At 35.6% G+C, this 18,938-nt stretch overlaps 1 protein-coding gene across 4 annotated transcripts in view; it reads right to left on the bottom strand.

The window, feature by feature from the left end:
- Positions 1–18,938, bottom strand: part of ARHGEF12 (Rho guanine nucleotide exchange factor 12) — a 143,845-nt gene that overhangs the window by 93,528 nt on the left and 31,379 nt on the right. Inside the window, exon 1 of one of the 4 annotated variants that reach the window (XM_067751344.1) lies at positions 12,081–12,205. The exons of the other annotated variants lie outside the window; for them this stretch is intronic. The gene's annotated coding sequence lies outside the window, so the exon portion shown is untranslated. Of the gene's footprint in view, positions 1–12,080; positions 12,206–18,938 lie in introns of those variants that run through there. 4 annotated transcript variants of the gene reach the window in all.

Below are 18,938 nucleotides of genomic sequence, written 5' to 3'. Positions count from 1 at the left end.
ATTCCCAATCCAGAAACCATAATTTTACTACTACTTTCCTCAGAGCCCAGCTGACTCAGAGAAAGATGACTCCATTTGCAGCAAAAAGAGATGGAACTTTTTGGCCTAATGTAATTCCATTCTCGGGTAAGTGATTGATTCAGAAAGCGATTGGAGAATAGAAACAAAGTTTACCAGACACATCTGTGAAAGTATTTTCTTACTCTTAAGAGAGAACCACATGAAACTTCTTTTCCTCTCCCACTGGATGTGAATGAGGAAGCGAGTAGCCCTAACTTGCTAGTTAGCATCCAATCTTAAAGGTTAGTGTAAGATGAAGCTGACAATGATGGCAAAAGTGGAAAAATGGAAAGAACCTGGGCCACTGACACAGTTAAGCCACTAAGTCAAAAATCCCTCAACCCTCCCTCTAGACTCTTTATGTGAGCCAGTAAATGTCCTTACTGCTTAAGTCAGTTTGACTTAGTTCCTGTTACAGGCAGCCAAATGCATACTGAGTTACAGGAACAGCAATCTGTGCCAAAGCAGTTCTAGACACTAGAGGTTCATCGGTGAACAGATAAGGCCTCTGCTCTCAAGAAGCTTACACTCTACAAGAAGACAACAGACCAAACAAATAACTGTACCAAATAATTTCAGATAGTGGTAAGTGCTATGAGAAAAATAAAAGACATGTAACTGTGATTAAATGAGTTAATTTAGTTTATTCAAAAAAGACCTCTAAAGCATTTGAGCTGAGACATAAATGAGGTAAAGGAGCCAGCCGTGAGACGATCTGGAGCCAGAGGTTTACAGGCAAAGGGAACAGCCAGTACAAAGGTCACAAGGGAGAAGAAGCTTACTGTTTTCAAGAAATACAAAGTCCACTGTGGCTTGAGCATAAAGACCAAGAGAGAAGTACTAAGACAAGATCAACAGATCTTTTGACAGGAACCAGATAATGTAAGAATATGAGCCATGTCAACAAATTTTGATTTTATTCAAAGTACAATGGAACACCACTGTAGGTTTTTAAATCATGAACTGATTTATGTTTTAAAGGAGCCCTCTGATGAATGAACTTTCATATTCCATAGATTTGAACACTAAGAAAGTTTAGTTCAGTCTATGTTTACAGTAACAGTGTATTTTGCCCCCAAAATCAAATACTTATGAGGCACCTAATAGGTGGAGAATACTATATAAAGTTTATAATGTTGATATATTCTGTCCCCACCAAGCATGAATTCCACATTATCTTGAAGTTAGGAAAAAGAATAAAATGAGGAAACTAGCAAAGAAAGGGGGGGTAGCTGTTAGATTGTCCTTTCTATCCTAATTTCTCTAGATAACACCTGAAACTCATAGACTCAATTTTTTAAATTTATTTTATTTATTTATTTTTGGCTGTGTTGGGTCTTCATTGTTGTGCGCAGGCTATCTCTAGTTACAACAAGGGGGGGATACTCATCGTTGCGGTGTGCAGGCTTCTCATTGAAGTGGCTTCTCACGTTGCGGAGCACGGGCTCTAGGCACATGGGCTTCAGTAGCTGTGGCACGCGGGCTCAGTAGTTGTGGCTCACGGGCCGTAGAGCACAGGCTCAGCAGTTGTGACTCACGGGCTTAGCTGCTCCGCGGCATGTGGGATCTTCCTGGGCCAGGGCTCGAACCCGTGTCCCCTGCATTGGCAGGTGGATTCTTAACCACTGCACAACCAGGGAAGCCCCTCGATTTTTTTTTTAAGCATAACATGACTGAGAGCCATCTGGTAAACTTAGAACCATAGTTCAGCCATTTAGTCTCTGCCCAGGCAAGTGCTTCAGCCCTGTTCTAACACAAGTATTTGGATTTTTCCAAGAGCTGATGTCAGGGCTTTTCACAGAGACAGAATGGCATTTACAGGCCAGAGAAGGAAAAAGGTTTCCCCAGCAGCTATGCTCAATGTGGCCTTTGTACTGTTCCACAGCTAATGGCAGGAAGACCCTGCTAGATAAAGCTATTTAGTTCCTGAGAAAAATTCTACCCTGGGAGGGTGAATGGACAGATTCCCCATTAAGGGAATCCAGCTTAGTTTTCTATCAGTGCTCAAACCCAAATTTAAATGGGCTCATCATCAGAACAAAGGTTTCTGAATTCTTATGAGAAAAATCGTTCTGCTGAACTTGTATTTTAAAGAAGAGATAAACTGGCTGGAAATAAGCATAAATTAGAGGGGTAAAGAACAACACAGTAGGACTTCCCTGGTGGCGCAGTGGTTAAGAATCTGCCTGCCAATGCAGGGGACACGGGTTCAATCTCTGGTCCAGGAAGATTCCACATGCCATGGAACAACTAAGCCTGTGTGCCACAACTACTGAGCCTGTGCTCTAGAGCCTGCGAGTCACAACTACTGACTTCACAACTACTGAAGTCCGCACACCTAGAGCTCGTGCTACACAACAAGAGAAGCCACCGCAATGAGAAGCCCACACACTGCAATGAAGAGTAGCCCCCTCCTGCCACAACTAGAGAAAGTGCACACGCAGCAATGAAGACCCAACGCAGCCATAAATAAATTAATTAATTAAGAAAAAAAGAATAACACAGTAAGCTGGTCCATATTTCTTGAGGTTAGATTCCCTGAAAAATACTCATTTGGGAAGAATGGTTATTAGCTGAGGAACACTCAATACCTTCAGGTTACACTTGGTAGTTAAAAACTATGCTAGGCAGATTGCTCCAAATATACGTCCTCCATTACCCAGGATAAGAGTAATCATTAACAGTTAAAATCATGATTATATTAGCTAAAACGTACTTCAGTACTTACCATATGCCAGTCTCTGCATGAAGTATTTTATACGTATATATTAGTTAATTTTATTCTAACAAAAATTCAAAGAGAGAAATATTATTTTTAGCTTCTTTTTATAGTAGGAAACTGTGAAATTCAAAGAAATTAAGTAACTTATACAAGCTATATAACTAGTAGATGGAGGACTTCTGACTGAAACCCTCATAGTCTAACTAGAGTCCCTACTCTCAACCTCTAGACTACTACCTTACAAGAAAACATTATCTTCCCTTTGTATAGTTTTTTACAGTTAACTAAAAGTTTTCACATGAGTGAGAATCAGAAAAGTATATCTGGTATAGCTACAAAATATTTATCTAGAAAGGTATTCATACCCTTTATTCGTTTTAGGCAGAGATAAGCCAATAAAAACTGGTTATGAAAAAATTCCCAACCCTACAGAATCCGTGTCTCCAAATCTCAAAGCTTGGTTGAGAATTTAGTTAACATCTACTTGCCACGTGGGCAACTTGCCAGCTATGCATCTAAGGAGAAATCTGTTTCCACCTGAATGTGTTTATTCAAGGCAATGTTCTCACAAACCACTCATTCCTTCAATGCAATAAATATGCACTAAACTCCAGGTAAAGATGAAAAAGAACGAAAGCAGTTTTACTCCACTAGCCTTCCTCAACACTAAAAGCAAAAATAGAGGGGAAAAAAAAATCCATCTTCCATGAAAGAAGGACGTGAGTATAACCTTAAACCACTAACTACAAAACATACTTGCCAAATCTATTAAATTCTCGATGCATACCAAGGAAGTCTTAGCAGACCTGAACAGGAATCAGATTTCCTTAAGCCTAAGGACCACAGATCTGAAATGAAGATCTAACTATCCTTTGACTAGGAACACAACATCCAGATGTGTGGCTAGAACAAGGGAATAGCGGGTCTCTGTAGAAACAGAACAACAGGAGGAAGTAAAATTAAAAGGAAAACGAAACAAAACAAAACATGTTGAAACATTCCTAGGTTTAGGAAAATGCTGGAGGTAAAGTGGAGATAACGATAGAAACACAGAGCAACTGCCACACGACACAGAAAACCCTGTGACCTCAAGAACTTTGCTGTGAGCCACACAGGCCTTTTGAACACTAACAGAAAAGAACAGTAGGTAACAGGAAAATGGAATAGTTAATAGTAATAGCTAACACTTACCGTGCATGTAACATATGCCAGTAACTGTTGCAACTGCATTATATATATATATATATATATATATATATATATATAAAAATTCATTTAATCCTCAGTAAATACTACTATTATCCCTGTTTTAAATGAAGAAACTAAGGAACAGAAAGATTAAGGAACTTGCCCAAGGCCAGATAGTAAGCAGAGAAGCTGAGTTGTGAACCCAGACCTTACAGTTCTAGAGCCTTGTTCGTAACCATTATGCTTTATAGGGATAAAAAGAATATTCAAAAATATATTTTTAAAAATTCAAAAAAATACAGAATAATTTGTATCTGAAGATGGGAAGGATACAATGCACCTTATAAAAACAGGCACAAAATAATCAACCCTAACACATACACTGTTAAAGTTATAGAAATTTAAGATTTTTAAATAAAGAGTTATATGAGCACCTAGACAAATAAATGTAAGTTATGTGCAAATGGGAAAGATTAAGTTAGCCTCAAGATTTCTCCACAATAAGACTCCACATGCTAGAAGATATGACTCCAGTGTGAGAAGAGAAATGACACAATGTCTAAATTTCCTTTAAAAGTTTTTATACATACTGGAAATAGAAATAAAAGAAATCTTTAGAGAAATAAGGTAATAAAGCACCTATGAGCTCTTCTTGGAGAGGAGGGAAAATCTACTTAAAGCCAAAATCCATCCAATAAAAAACAGTCAAAATAAACAACTCAGGAATGTAGAAGCTAAGGTGAGAGAACTGAGGGTAAGCACTAAATCAACTAACATACAGAAATTAATACATACTTGTAACAAAAGCCACCCCCCACTGCCATCCAGTGAAAGATGAGTGTTTCCTCAATGGAGAATTTGTCTTAATCTTGTGCCCTCACTATACCCCATATTGTAGTCATTTTTTAAAAAGCACTTATTTGTTGATCTATCACCCATCCTACCCCTAACCTGCAGGAATATAAACTCTATGATGTAAGGATCTCTGGTTCACTGCTATATCTCAGGATAGTACTAGGCACAGAGTAGGTGCTCAATAAATATTTGTCTAATGAAAGAATGGATATTAGACATTGTCAGATGGACTTCCTCTACCTTCTGGGCCCCAACCAACTGCCGTCTGGGCATATGCATTTATATATCCCACTGGCATCTCAAATTCAATAAATCTATAACTAAATTCTTACTCTGTCTCTCAAAATCTGCTTCTCCATCTTAATAAACAGACCTCCATCCACCTAGCTGATCCAGTCAGAAATCTAGAAATCATTAATGACAGCTTCCTCTCCGTGAGGCCCCACATCCAATGCATCCAACTCTCCATCCATCCAACAATATTTATTGAGCATTAACTGTATACCAGGCACTGATCTAGAAATTGAAGACACAAAATAAATGTCACTATTTTCAAGGAGTTAACATTCACCATCAAAGTCTACTGATTTTACCTTCGATACATATCTCATTTGTCTTTTTCTGACCTTCACCATTGCTAGCCTAGAGCTAGGCATCTCATCTCAAACCTAGACTACTGCAATAGTTTAATAGGCCTTGCCACTTCTAGTCTTGCACACATCCTCCAATTCATTTTCCCATACAGCAGCCATATAATTTCAAAACACCAATCTTAACATGTCCTCCCCCACTTAAATTCTTTCCCACTGCATTCAGGAAAAAAATCCAAACACCAAACATGACATGCAAGGCCCAAATATGGAATATAACTCTTATTACCTTTCTAATCTCAACCTTACCACTCTCCTGCTCACTGCCTATGCTCCAGCCACAATGGCCTACCTTTAGTGCTTCACATGCATGCTTCCCCCCAAAAGGATATCTTGTATTCTGCTCTGAGACACTCTCCCTACCAGCCCAACTCCTGCGTATACTTTAGGTCTCTGCTTAAAAGTTTCTACCTCAGAAAGGCCTTTCCTGACCTCTGCTCTCCAATTTAAATTAAGCTCCTCCTGTTACTGTCTCCCATAATCACCCTTTTCTTTCTTTTTTAATACCGTTTACCACATTTTATAATGATTTAATTATTTTGTGTTTAATGTTGGTCTTATCATTAGACAGCTCTGTAAGTACACAGTAAATCCAGCAGCTGGCATAGCTCCTCAAAATGTTCAATAAATATTTGTTGAATGAATTAATAATTCAACCAAAGAAAAGAGTCAACTAGAGAAATTATAAGCAAGGGAAGAAGCATATGCTGATGTGTTTGGAGAAAATGCAAGTAGCTCAGTATGGCTGGAGTATGGGGGTTGGGTGGGAGGAGAGTAATGATGTCTGGAAAGAATAAACAGTTAGCAGATCAAAGGGGGTCTATATACCATACGGAGGAATTCAAATTTCAGTCTGTAGAAAGGTTCTTAATCCAGGTTTCAGCTTCTATAGGTATTGAAAATTTTAGACTATGAGACTCTCTAGAGAGGGTTTCAAAAGAGGTCCATAACACTCTTCCTCCAAAAAACCACTGCTAAAGACAATGCAGGAACACCAACAGATTGTAAGCCAGGCAGTAATATGATCCAGTATGTATTTTAGAAATACCGCCTTGAAAACAGCATGAAGAATGGGCAGGAAAGGTATGAAGCTGAGTGCTGGAAAACTAATTAGAAAATAATAATATTACAGATTAAAAAATGATGAAGAGTGCAATAACAAAGGAAATGAAGAAAAGGGGATAAATACCAAAAATAATACTATGAAAACAAGCACTGAAGTTCCAGCAGATTTAGGAAAAAAGGTGGAAAAGGATTTTGGCTTAGATAGCAAGACATTTGTGCCACTCACCATGAAAAGAAATGCAAGAGCAGGTTTTGGAAATAAGCAGTTTTATGTTAGTCAAGGTACCTTCAGGACATCATAGTAGACACGTCTACTAAGGACTGCAGTTCAGAGAAGAGACTGATTTGGCAATTCAGATTTGGATGACATCGCCATGATAGCAGAAATCATGAAAGTACATGAGACTCCCCAAGAGATTCACTTAACATCATCTGTAAAATGTAAGGGTTAGACTAAATCTGAGATATACTGCGAAAGTTATATGATTTTACTCCTTATTATTGATTTTTATGGAATCAAAATATCCATAAACTTATAAAAAAGCTTTATTTTAAAGGACATTTTATGTATCTCTAGTTTCTACTTCCCCATCATGTTCTTGTAATATCTTTGACTCCAAATTTATGTCACAACAATTACATAGCAGAAAAAATACTAAAAATGTTTAGTTATGATGTCCCTTGCAATGCCAGAATATTGCAGTGGTGGAATTCACCTGTTAAAAGAGTATTAGAATGAAAAATACTCCGAAAGCCTTTCTTCGTAAAAAATGTAAATGTGATCTTTTCTACTTTTAAAAACCTTTATTTAATTTGAGCAATAGTGTTATAAATTACATTTCTAGTTCTTATAACAATAAACACTCATGAAAAGCCTAACCTGATAAATGGCATCTATAAAACACCCTACAGCTAACATCATGCTTAATGTGAAAAATGGAATGCTTTCCCCCTAGGATTAGGAACAGGACAGGGATATCTCCTCTAACCACTTTTACTCAACACTGTACTACTCTAGCCAGTGCAGTAAGTCAGGAACAAATAAATAAAAGGTATCCAGATTGGAAAGGAAGAGGTAAAACTGTCTTTATTCACAGATTACATGATGATCTACATAGAAAACTCTATGAAATCAACAAAAAAGCTACTAGAACTAATTAATAAGCTTAACAGGACTTTAGGATTCAAAATCAATTGTATTTCTGTATATTGTACTAGCAATGAATGATTAGAAATTAAAATTGAAAAGACAATACTATTTACGATAGCATTAAAATATTAAATATTTAGGGTAAATCTGACAAAAGATATATGAGACCTGAAAACGGAAAACTAGAAAACATGGCTGAGAAAAATTAAGACCTAAATAAGTACAGTGATATGTCATGTTCATGGACTGGAAAACTCAATATCATTAAGACATCATTTTAACAACACTGATTCAACAAGATCTACAGATTCAACGTAATACCAATTAAATTTCCAACATGCTTTTTTTTCAGTAATTGACAAACTGATTCCAATGTTAATGCAGAAATGCAAAGGGCCTAGACCAGGTAACAATTTTGAAAAACGAAGAACATAGAGGACTAACTCTATTTGATTTCAAGACTTATTATAAAGCTACAGTAGTCAAGACAGTGTGGTTTTGGGGTCAAGACAGACAAAGAAATCAATAGAACAGAATAGAGACTTCATGTATATGGACAACTGATTTCCAACATAGGTTCAAAGGGAATTAAGTGGAGAAAAGATAGTTTAAGAAATGGTGCTAGACTTTTGAATATTCGTATGTAAAAATATGTACTTCAATCTACACCTCAAGCCATATTAAAAATTACCTCAAAAGGTATCACAGACCTAAAAGTAAACTTAAAATTATAAAACTTCTAAAAGCAAATATAGGAAAAGTATCAGTTAGGTAAATATTTCTTAGACATACCAAAAGCATAATCCATGAAAGAAAATACTGACAGACTGAGATTTAAAGTTAAAAACTTCTGATCTTTGAAATGTGAACTACATCTCAATTAAGCTTTTTAAAAAGAGAGAGAATACCAAGCAAATGAAAAGACAAGCCACAGACTGGGACAAAATATTTCCAAATCATATATATAATAATGGACTCATATCCAGAATATATAATGAACTCTTACAACTCAATATTAACAGAGAACACAATTAAAAACAAGATTTGAATAGATAATTCATGAAAGAAGACACAGGGATGGTAAATAACACATAAAAAGATGCTCAGCGTCACTGATCATGAGATGAAATGCAAATAAAAGCTACAATGATACCATTACACACCCACTAAAATGGCTGAAATGAGAAAGATTAACAATACCAGGTATTGGTGAGGCTTTGGAGCAACTGGAACTTTGCTGGTAGGAATGTGATACAATAAAACCACTTCAGAAAACTAGTTTGGCAGTTTCTGAAAGAGTTAAATACACTCTTACCACATGATTCAGCCATTCCACTCCTAGGTGAAATGAAAATATATGTCCATACAGAGACTTATATGTCCAAAGCAAATTTATTCTTAATAGTCCAAAACTTGAAAATAACCCAAATGTCCATCAATGGATAAATAGGTAAACAAATTGTGGTATATCCATACACTGGAATATTATTCAGCAAAAAAAAAAAAAGGTATGAATTATTGATACACACTACACCATGGACAAATCTTAAAGTAATTATGCAGAATAAAAGAAAAACAAAAAGAACACACACTGTAAAATTCCAATTATATAAAATTCAAGAAAATGCAAACTAATCTAAATGACAAAAAGCAAGAAAATAGAAACTAATCTATAATGACAATATCAGTGGGTGCCTGACAATGGGTGGGGAGGGTTGGGAGGGAAGAATTACAAAAGGTATGGGGTGATGGATATGTCTATTATCTTGATTGGGGTGGACAGTTTCCCAGTTGTGTGTGTGTGTGTGTGTGTGTGTGTGTGTGTGTGTGTGTGTGTATATATATATATCAAAACGTATCAAATTTTATACTTCAGACATATACAGTTTATTATACATCAATTTTTACCTCAATAAAGCTACTGAAATCTCAGAAAGTCTAACATTCAAATGAACCAAAACTACCAGTTAACATAATGTCATACTTCATAATGTCATACATTATGTCATATGACATAATGTCATAATGTCATACATAATGTCATGAAATATCTTTTAAGTAGAAGACTCAGTGGGGTCTGAATATTTTCTGTCCATTGTAAATTAATAACATTTGAAAGTATACATAAATTAACAGATAAACCAAAAAGGAACTTTGCTACTATGTTTTTCTTTGCGTATGTGAAAGAATCTAAAAATGCTTTAGTATTTTAAAATACAATATTGGGTAAACCTATGGTTGGCAAGTTCTATACTATCAATAATTTTGTATGGGGAAGTTCCAACAAATTTAAGTTTACTTGCCTAAACTCAATTGTTTTGTAGGTTTTCTTCTTTTCAAAATTCTCACACTAATTAGTTCCTTAAATGGTCATTGTAATAGTAAAATGAATAATGTTAGCCCCAAGAGAATCTGTTGGTATTAAAAAGTATGAAGTTACTTATATATCTTACCAATGTACTATAAAAGTCTATTATTCATTCATTCAATAAATGAATTTATAACTGCATACTATGTACTCAGGCACTAGTCTATGTCCTTGCAATGTATCTGGGGGAAAGGCAAGAGGCAGACAATAAACAACAATGATTTAATATATAAATGTATACTGTAATATATTAGGTGGTGATATGCACTACAGAGAACCTCTGAAGAAAAATTAGAGCAGGTTATAAAGGATCAGGAGTGGAAACTAAATATATTTATAATAAAAACTTGAAAGTAATGATATTTGTTTCCATAAGTCACACATGAAAATCTCTTACATGGAATACAATCATATAATGTTAGAACTGAACTTTAGGTGACCTAGTCCAACCTTGACATTTTATAAATACGATGCTAAATTTTTTATCCATTCAATTTCTGGCAGAGACTAGGATCTCCTGCTCACTCTATTGGCATCACTCTTTGTGATGTCAAATAATTGTGATAAAATGTTTTAATCTACTCATATTAAAACTACAGAAAGAGTTTTAGAGTTTGACTGACCTGGGCTTCATCACTTTATGGTTTTGTTACTTATGATGAATTATTTAACCTCTCAAAATATAAATTTCCTCATCTATAAAAGAGGGATGGAGATAGTTTTGTGATGATGTTATTATGAGGATTAAATGTAGTAGTTTATGTAAAATACCTGCATGTCAGTACGTAAGTATATAACCAATACTTGTATTCCAGCACACACACACATAAAAAAACTAGTGCATGATATGCATAGGTTTTTTATACCCTCTGCTAGACGATAAACCATGTTTATATCTAAAGTACTAAAGTAATGTAAACTCAATGAGCATTTGTTAATTTATTAGTATTCTAAGGAAACAACCAGCTTTCAAAATGTGGCCAATAGTATGATAACTCGTATCACTATGATGGAGATAATCAAACTAACTGAAAGCTTCAGAGTATACTTTAAAATGTTTTTGGTCTCTCATTTCTCAACAGAAAAGTCTGTAGCACTAAACACTTCTTAGTATCATAAACTATGGTCCTGGGTCTTTCTGTTTAAAATAAAACAGCTTCCACCATGAAGAACACCTTCAGAAGAAAGCAAAAAAGCCTGCGGCATTTTATACCACTTCTACTTTTTACATTCATGCCTCTGCTCCTGTATTCACAGATATGAATGCAAAAAAAAAAAAACCACTCCTCAGAATTGCAATTTCAATGCCATCACATAGTAATCTGGCAGCTTCTTCTTATTTATAACCAACATTTTAGCTGATAAGAGCAAAAATACCACAAACTGAACAAAGGATAAAATAATTCAAATTGATAAGAGTGTTTGGTATCATGGATATCGTCACCATTTCCAAATGATTGTATATTTCAATTTAGCTTCAAATGAAAGAAAAATCATGAAGATTACTCTGTAAAAACATTCCCTTCCCCCACTATAGGATTAATCCCTGGCCCCCTCATATCCCATCCAAGGTCTCTTAGGTATCAAAGGGAAACAAGCATCCTGAAGCTTCAGATAATTAACTCACAATTTATAGAATAATAAATCAGAGTCCCTAGCTAAGATTCAAGAAAAGTTATGTCAATTCAGTTCTCAAAAGGTAAAAGAAGGATGCTGCTTCCTATCCTTCTGAATAAAAATATCCCTGCAATGCTGGATGTTAAAACCTTTGTTCTCAAGCTAAGCAATTAAAGCACAGATTTTTAAAACTAGGAATTTTCTTCCTTTAGGTCAAATTAGTCTCTTTAAACATGAAAAAAAACCTTAAAAGCTATTTTAAGAATAGTGAACAATGTAAAAATACCCTTTTCCTTTTAAATTTTATTCCTCTTTTATAAGTATATCCCTTTCACTAAAGCTATTTTTCTACCATTTTGCTACATTTCATACACCACCGAGAAAACAAAGACTGCTACAGATTACCTGGATCACCGGACAAATCAGCAGACAAGTAAAAGCTCAAAAGGCTCGTTTCCATGGAGTAGAGGAGAATGAAATCCTCACTAAAACACCACTCCCTTAGCATTCCTAGGCTTTTCCTTTATATATACTCGACATCCTTGGAAAGGCATTTGTCGGATGATTTTACTGACCACAAGAGGGATGATATGAAGAAACTCCACCTCTTCTCCACCCCCCAATCATCCACCATCATCAACCGAAGCCCAACACTGTGCTGCTAATGGAAATGCAAAGAACAGCATGCACACACGCTGCTCTAAAAGATTACACTGTAAAATTACATAAATGATAAATAAAGCAAAGATGCAGCTGGCAATATGTTAAGGGGGTGGGCCAAGCAGCTCCCACAAATTAAAAATACTTGTAAAAGGTCCAATTCTAGAGCCACAAAAAATTAATTTTCTTCATAATTTCCTGAATAAAGTATGATTTTTAGAAAAATATACAGTGTCTCTATCAAAAATGGAGTTCCTCATATATCTTAAAATTTGTTGTTGCCACTGTTCCTTTCCCTAAAGCCAAATAAACCAAATACATTAGGATTAACCAAAAGAGTCTCCTTTTGTTGGTAGTGTGACCCCTTCAAAGATACTCTGGAACAAGAGGTGGGGGTGAAAGAGAAACAGATAAAAAATGGGAGGAGGAAAAATATTTTCTGACCCAATAAGCCTAATTAAGTTTGTAAGCAAGGCTGACAGGATTGAAATTTCTTCATGCTACTCTGTCAACTTGTGTTTGATTATTGTAAATCTTCTCTGGTCTCTAAATATGCCCCAGGCACTATGATGTCTGGCATTCTGTTAACTAGCATCCCTGCCACTTACACTAGAATGAGGGACGGACAATACACACACTCATTCAATCTAATCCCTAGAAGCCACGTAATTCTTCTATAACACTAATTTTTCCAAACACTGTTCTCTAACAAATGCACTGACACACTAAGAAGACTCATTAGCCTCTACCTTCCTTTTCTGAAGAATCAACCCAACTTGACAATTTGCACACACATAATTCCTGGGATCAATGCATTAGTAATGAATGAAAAACATACTCTTTGTTTCATAAAACACATTCCCTAAAACATTTGGATATATCTAATTATAAGTTAAACCCAGTAATCATGTCATTCACATAAATTATAGCCCAGAGTTCTATGGATTTATGGATGAATTCACAGAATCTCAGAACCACAAATAGTGATCTATGAAGAATCGTCTTCTAAGAAAGCACACCATGGCAAATGTAGCTTGTAAAAAATAAACAAAAGAATAACGAAAGGATAGATAAATTAGTAGATTTTACAGATTTTTTAAACTAGAGACTGATTTTAATGCTCTCCATGGGCAATATTAAAGGACAGATTTACTGAATTTATGGTTTCTAAGTACTTAATAGAGAAGTAGTGATATGATTTACCATACAACCCAGAAATCACACTTAGGTGTTTACCCAAGTGATGTGAAAATTTATGTTCACACAAAAACCTGTCCATGGATGTTCATACCAGCTTTATTCATAATTGCTAAAAACTGGAAGTAATCAAGATGTCCTTCAGTGGTGGAATGATTCATCCACACAACAGAATACTCTTTAACAATTTTAAGAGAATGAACTATTAATTCACACAACAATATGGATAAATCTTAAATGCATTTTATTATGTTCAAGAAGTCAGATGCAAAATCCAAAGATTTTCATACCATTCCATTCATATGCAACTTTAGAAAATGTAAAAGTTAAAAACAGATAAGACATAAAACAGATTAGCAATTACTAGGGACTAGGGGAGGGGAGAGTGACTGACTACAAAGGGGACACACAAGGGAACACTCAGACTGCAGGATCTGTTCTGTATAATACTAGGGTGGTGGATACATGACTCAACTCTTTTGTCAGAACCAACAGAACTGCACATTAGGAAGAGTGAACTTCACTGAATGCTGACTGTACAACAACAACAAAAACCATCAATCAGACGGTTGGAAGATTCCAAGATGAAATGTGGACTGTGACGAATGAATCTAACAGCATTACAAATTATGACATACCTGCACCAAAGGGATGGGGGAGGGGAGGAGCTGACCTAACTAACTTTGGAAAACAATGTTTTGACTGGAAATTGTAAGGCTAATAAACAAAAATAAACACTGTACTCTAAATGGAAAATGTGTTTCTCGCGGGTATACGGAGTAATGGTTCTAAAATAGCTTTTCATGTATACTGGAGTTGAACAAATAAGTAAATGGATAATGGATGGTCAGAGCCAGGTTTCTCACTGTCAGATAGGGAAGTTACACATAAACAAGAAAGGAAGAATAGAGTGAACCCTGTGGTACTGGATTAAAATCAGAGATCAGTATGAACTCATGTTCAACTTAATACAGATACAAATGCATACAGAAACAAGTAGAGATACGTGTGTAGATATACATACATTACTAGGTCTACCCCTCAAGAGGGCCTAAAAGCAATGGCACCTCAAAAGCAATGAGCACACCCAGTGCCCACACTTTGGCTTCTAAAAACCATTCTCCAATAAAAGGAATCATAGCTCCTTGGGAAAACAGCTGATTCTATAATCAGGGCAAAGAGTATACAATATGAGGCTGAGCATCTTAGAGCACCAGGAAGTAAGGAAGCACTCAAAAAACAAAAGCATAGGGGCAAGGGCCAATCTGAAAGCCTTTCCAGTGGTCAAAGTTGGAACAATATGAGCAACAAAATAAAAACACAACTGGATTCGAACTCAAAATATGAAATAAATATACAACAATCCATATTGATATAGATAATTGAGTAAGTAAATAAGTGAGGGAAGACACAAATTTTCCTTACAGAAGAATTCCAAATCAGATATGTACATACTTCCTTCTCCCTCAGGTGTGGATTGGAGTTAAGTGACTTGCTTTAAAAGAATAGTATATGGAAAGAGAAAAAGAGTAACTTTAAAGTGGAGAAAGCTGGCAAACACTATCTTAGCCAAGTGGTTCAGGTTAATCCCATCAGTGATGCTACATGAATGTCATGTAGACTTCATATACCCTGATAAGATGAAGTGAAAAGAGGACTTTGCCTCTGGGTATTCCTTCCACAAATGCATAACCCTAATAATGAGACACAGCAGCAAACCCAGACTGGAGAATATTCTAAAAAATACCCAGCCAGGACTCCTCAAGGCTGTTCAGGTCATGAAAAACAAGGTAGGCCTGAGAAACCGGAACAGACTGGGGAAATAAGAAAACTAAATGCAATGTGGTATCCTGGCCAATGAGACCATTAATGAAAAATCTGGTGAGATCCAAATAAAATCTGTAGTGTAGTTAATACCATTGGTAGTTAATACCAATGTCAGAGTCTTTGTTTTGACAAATGTACCACAGTAATGTAAGATGTTAACAATGAGGAAAACTAGGTATGAGGTATATGGAAACTCTCTATACTATTCACAACTTTTCATTAAATCTAAAATTATTCCAAAATAAAAAGGTTATTTAATAATTAGCTTATGATGCTAAAGTCAGAATAGTAGGCACTCTTAGGTAGTGACTGCAACTGTTGGTTAAAAACATTCCCACAAAAAATATTCTAGGCTCAGATGACTTCATTGATGAATTCTCACCACACATAAAGAGATGACAGGGACTTCCCTGGTGGTACAGTGGTCAAGAATCCACCTGCCAATGCAGAGGACATGGGTTCAATCCCTGATCCAGGAAGATCCCACATGCCGCAGAGCAACTAAGCCTGTGCGCCATAACTACTGAGCCTGTGCTCTAAAGCCCACAAGTCACAACTACTGAGCCCATGTGCCACAACTACTGAAGCCCACACACTCTAGGGCCCTCATGCCGCAACTACTGAGCCCATGTGCTGCAACTACTGAAGCCTGTGTGCCTAGAGCCATAAACAACAAGAAAAGCCATCGCAATGACAAGCCCGCGCACCGCAATGAAGAGTAGCCCCCCTTGCCACAACTAGAGAAAGCCCGCGTGCAGCAACAAAGACCCAAAGCACCCAAAAATAAATAAAATTAAAAAAAAAAAGAAATAGAGACAATAACATCCTATACCCACTCTTCCTGAAAACAGATGACACTTCCCAATTCATTTTCTGAGGCCAACATTACCCTGATATCAAAACAAGTCAATGACATTACTAGAAAATAAAAAACCAAAGGGTTTTTTGTGAACACGGATATAAAAATCTTTATCAAAATATTAGCAAAACAAATCTATCAATATATACAAAAATTAATACATAATGATGAAATGGGGTTTATCTCAGGAATGCAAGGTTGGCTCAGCATTCAAAATTCAATGTAATTCACCATATCACCAGTCTAAAAAAAAAAAAAACAAAAAAACATATCATCTCAGTAAACACAGAAACTGCGTTTTACAAAATTCAATACCCATTAATGATAAAAATTTCTTGCAAACTAAGATAGACGGTAACTTCCTCAAACTGATAATGGACATCTATAAAAAAGTAAACACAGGGGCTTCCCTGGTGGCACAGTGGTTGAGAGTCCGCCTGCCGATGCAGGGGACACGGGTTCGTGCCCCAGTCTGGGAAGATCCCACTTGCCGCAGAGCGGCTGGGCCCGTGAGCCATGGCCGCTGAGCCTGCGCATCCAGAGCCCATACTCCGCAACGGGAGAGGCCACAACAGTGAGAGGCCCGCGTACCGCAAAAAAAAAAAACAAAAACGTAAACACATTAACATCATACTTAACAGACTGAATGACTTCCCTCTAAGATCAAAAACACGGCAAGGATGTCTACAGGCCTGCTCTCACAGCTTCCATTTAACATGTTAGTCAGAGGAGTAACACAATAAAAATAAAAATATAAAAGGCTCACAGAATGGAAAGAAAGCAGTACAATTTTCTTTAATGAAAGGTGGTAATCTATGTAAAAAATTTAAAGGAATTTATTTTTAAAAACTAGTAGAACTAATAAGTCTAGCAAGAAAACAGTACACAGATCAATACACCAAAAGCAATTATATTTTTATTACTAGCAACAAATCAAAAATTAATTTTTAAATATCATTTAAAATAACCTCAAAACACATGAAATAGATAGAGATGAAGTTAAACTACGTGCAAAACCTGTACACTGAAAACTGTAGAATCTTTTGAGAGAAACTAAAGACTTCAATAAATGAAGAGTGAGAATATGTTGATGGATCAGAAGACTCATACTGTTAAAATACTGTTTCTCCCCAATCTCAACTAGATTCAACATAATCATACTCAAAATCACAGCACTTTTTAAAAAAACAGAAACTGACTTGCTGATTCTAAAATTCATATGAAAATACAAAGGACCTAGAAGAGCCAAAAGAATTTTTAGGAAAACAACAAAGTTGGAAGACTTACATTATCTTATTTCAAGATTTAAGGTAAAGCTAAAACAAGACATAAGGATAAGCATATTTATCAAAAAAAAAAAAAAAAAGTAAGAGAGAGCATAAATAGACCCAGGAGAAGATGGTAAGTTTTTAACACAGATGTCAAGGTAATTCTATAAGGAGAGAATAGTCCTTTCTACAAATAGCACTAGAACATATGCCGAAACAAACACACACACAAACAAACCTCAATCCTTACCTCACACCATATACAAATGTTAACTTGACATGTATCATAATGCCTAAACATAAGAGTTAAACTACAAGACTTCTAGACAAAAAATCAGGAGAAAATTCTTGTGATCTTGGGTTAGGTCAAGATTTTTCAGATAGGATCCACAAAGCAAAAATGTAAACAGTTAATAAATTGAACTTCATCAAAATTAAAAACGTCTGTTCTTTGAAAGACACTGTTAAGGAAATAAAAGGACAAGCCACACACTGGGAGAAAATTTTACCGAAAACATACCTGATAAAGGGCTCTTATCTTGTATCTCAATAACAAGATAAGCCAATTTTTTAAGATTTGAACAGACACGTAACAAAAGAAAACAAATGGCAAAAAGCATGTGAAAAGTCCTCAACATCATTAATCTTAAGAGAAACGTAAATAAAAAATACAATGAAATGGCCATTCACACTGACAAAAATGACCAAAAAGACTGGCAATACCAAGTATTGATATGGATGTGGAACATGTGAAACTCTCCTACCTTGCTGATGAGGGTGTAAAATGCTAATCATTTTGGAAAAGAGTTTGACAGTTTCTTGTAAAGTTAAACATACACTTGCCAAACAACTCAGCAATCCTAATTCAGGGCTTTTACCAAAAAGAAACGAAAATGTGTATCACACAAAAACTCATATGCAAATGTTCAGATTTATCTGAAATAGCCCAAACTGGAAATGATCCAAACGCCCATCAACAGGTACACAGATAAACTATTCACACAAATGGAATACTATATGGCACGAAAAAGAAGCAAACTGCTATAATATGTAACAACTTGAATGAATCAAAAAAGCATTACAGAAGACAGACATAAAAAGGTTATACACTGTTTGATTTCATTTACATGAAGTTCTAGAAAAGACAAAACTCTTGTGACAGAAAGCAGATCAATGGTTTTAGGTGAGTAAATGCATGAGCGAACTTCTGAGAGTGACAGACATGTTCTGTATTTTAATTACAGTGTTAGTTAAACTATAGTGTTAGTTAAACTATAGGGTTAATTAAAAATTATATACACTTGTCAAAGCTCATCAAAATATACACTTAAAATGAGTGTATTTTATTATATGTAAACTGCATCTCAAAATGTTTATTTTTAAAAGATAAAATAGAGTAAGTCCAGAATTTAAATAGCTTATAAATTGACTAACTCCTGTAACTTCCTACTT

Source organism: Pseudorca crassidens, chromosome 9, assembly GCF_039906515.1.
Source record: "Pseudorca crassidens isolate mPseCra1 chromosome 9, mPseCra1.hap1, whole genome shotgun sequence".
In the NCBI taxonomy this organism is placed as follows: domain Eukaryota; kingdom Metazoa; phylum Chordata; class Mammalia; order Artiodactyla; family Delphinidae; genus Pseudorca; species Pseudorca crassidens.
The sequence above is the reverse complement of the archived record's forward strand: the minus strand, read 5'-3'. Positions and strand labels throughout refer to the sequence as shown.